Below are 3,091 nucleotides of genomic sequence, written 5' to 3' on the forward strand. Positions count from 1 at the left end.
GGATTATTGGTGGACAAGTTGTTGACAATCCGCAATCTAGGGCGAAGGCTAATGTTTTTATGTGCAAAATCTCGCAGTCCCAATAGCTGAATGAAAATCTAAAAAGGTTTTGGGAAATCTAATCGTTTCCAGAATCATCTCAAAACCAGTACACACTGAAAAGGAAGAATGTGAGCGCCACTTCTGTAAAAACCCTGCTTTTCTCGAGAATGGGCGAGTTCAAGTTCGGCATCCCTTGACGAAATCTACACAACAATTGGGAAGTTCAGTGGATATTGCCAAGCAACGATTTTGGAAAATAGAGCGTCGTTTACAACGTTTACCCGATCAAAAAAAAATGTATTCTGATTTCATGCAAGAATATATTGATCTGGGGCACATGCAACCTGTAGATAGTTTTGACTCAAATCAACCTCACTATGTAATGCCGCATCACGCTGTACCGCGTCCAGACAGCTCAACAACAAAGTTGCGTGTAGTTTTTGACGCATTTGCGAAGTCGTCGACAGGAGTATCACTAAATAACATTTTAATGGTTGGACCGACAGTTCAGCAGGACCTTATCTTAACCCTGCTTTCATTTAGGTTGTATAGGCATGCTCCAACAGCTGATATAACAAAAATGTATCGGCAATTCATTGTAGATTCCCAAACCGCAAGTTTCAGTTGATTTGGTGGAGGCACAATATTTGTGACCCGTTGAAATTATATCAGTTGAATACTGTCACATATGGGCTTGCTTGTGCACCGTTTCTCGCCATCAGAAGTTTGTATTTCATAGCAGAGAAATATAGTAAAGAATTTTCTATAGGATCTGAAATTATATCTAAAGAGATGTATGTCGATGAGCTCCTTACAGGAGCTGACTGCATTGAGGATTTAAAATTGAAGATTGATCAAGTTACTGAAATCTTGTTTTGTGCCGGATTGGAGTTAGCCAAATGGAATTTTAGCAAGTTGGATGATAATATCAAAGAACATCGAATCAAGTTAGACAGCAAAGATATCACAAAAACCTTAGGAATCTCGTGGAGGCCCCAATTGGATGAATTTTGCTTTCGGTTCGATTTGCCAAAAACTAACGCTATGACGAAAAGGAACATTCTCTCAATTATGGCACGCTTGTGTGACATACTTGGCTTGTTAGGACCAGTGGTTATAAGATGCACAATTTCTGTGCAGGAGCTGTGGATGAGTCATTTGGGTTGGGACGAAATATTGCCTCAACAATTAATAGATCGTTGGCAATCTATTTATCCTGACTTGCTCAATTTAAACCAAATCGCCATACCCCGATATGTAGGACTTTCCCCGAAACATGACTGCGAAATACATGGATTCGCAGATGCTTCACTCCAAAATCGTATTACACTGGCTCACTATGCACTCTTCCCAATTAAATTGCTTTGTAGCCAATCGGATCTCAGGAATTCAAACTAAATCATGGAACATTTCTTGGCGTCATGTGCCAGGAAAAGAAAATCCGGCTGACATCATATCTCGTGGATGCAAGGTCAGCGAACTTCAAAATACAAGTTGGATTACAGGACCAACCTTTCTTAAGTTGGAAGAACATCTTTGGCCGCAGTCGTTGGATAAAATCGAAACCATAGATGCGGATTTGGAAACAAGAAAAATTTCATCATTCAAATGCACCGAATCTAAAGAAAATATCCTCGATCAAATTCTGAATCGAATCTCTTCGTATCATCGTGTTCTTCGAGTCACAGCTTACGTTTTGCGGGCGTTTAACAAGATCCCTGCAAGCAAAAACCTCTGCGTGTCGCAAGCGGTTAAAATGCCAGCAACTGAGTTGCAGCACTCGTTCCTGTTTATTGTAGGACTTATTCAGCATCAAACGTATCGGAGTAAATAGATTGTTTAAATAAGGGTAAAGTCCTCAGCGCAGATCTTCAAGGGCTGACACCTTTTCTGTCGGAGTCAGCTCTAGGAACTCGCACGGTGACACTGATTCGTGTTGGCGGGCGTCTAGAAATTGCGCAAATCCCGGTAGAAGCCAAGTACCCACATTTACTGCCAAAAGATTACAAATTCACATATAAACTCGATTAATTTCTTCACATTCGAAGACGGACAGTGAAACAAAGAAGGATTTATACAATGGAAACTCGAAGAAAGGTGACAGTGGATGAAAACAAGTGAAATATATGTATGAATATGCAAAACGACAAAGGGTGGTCTTAGTGTTTATTATTTTAACCCCCACGCACCCTTTTCCCCAAATAACTTAGGTTGCCGATGGCCGGCAATCCGACTGAGCGAGGTAGCGATATTCACACTTTATATATATTCCCCCAACTTTCCGTTAATTCACCTGCGCAGGACTTCTCCTTACTCTCCCACTAACGCCCTACAGCGAAGCGGTAGAACCCTTCGAGTCCGACTAACTCCCGCAATTAGACGGAAGAATTGGAATGAAATTTTTCATAACGAAAGGACTTAGTATCCCGAGATCACCATAACCTCGAAGGTCCTTCGAGAATTGCAAGTCCAACTCCCGTCTTAAATACCCCCTCAAGCGGATAGGCGTAAATCTCCGGGATAATTAATAAAAATCATCGTTCGCCCTGCGGACATTACTCTCTACCCCAGTGTCTATGTGATTTTATAAATTTCTTGTAAAAGGACCTCTGAACCCGACTGAGAGTTGTGCCCCGGCTAGAGAGCATCTTTACAAGTGGCGCCCGAACAGGGACATTGGGGCTAACTAGAGCAACACCAAAGTGGCCTAAAGACCCACAAAAATAAAGATCCTTATCGCGAAGAATCGTACCACTGCCGAACCCCGCAAACTGTAGAAGTGAAGGACTGCGACGAGCAGTCGACGAAGGGTTTACGCCGGGACCCAAAATTACCCAAGTTAGCCAGCGTCAGGTTCCATATGTCGCCGGCCATGCCTCTCCCGGAAGACTGACCAGTTATCGAGGAGTCCATCCCGGCACGTCACGAGATTTAATCGCCCCACCACAGGGAAACCACGGCGTGCCGGAGCCGCCAGATTCAGAAGTCCCAGTAACCATCACTTTGCCCCGACATTTATTAGCCGAGCGGTTGCACAAATGGAATCTAC

The sequence above is a fragment of the Drosophila subpulchrella genome, unplaced genomic scaffold, assembly GCF_014743375.2.
Source record: "Drosophila subpulchrella strain 33 F10 #4 breed RU33 unplaced genomic scaffold, RU_Dsub_v1.1 Primary Assembly Seq18, whole genome shotgun sequence".
In the NCBI taxonomy this organism is placed as follows: domain Eukaryota; kingdom Metazoa; phylum Arthropoda; class Insecta; order Diptera; family Drosophilidae; genus Drosophila; species Drosophila subpulchrella.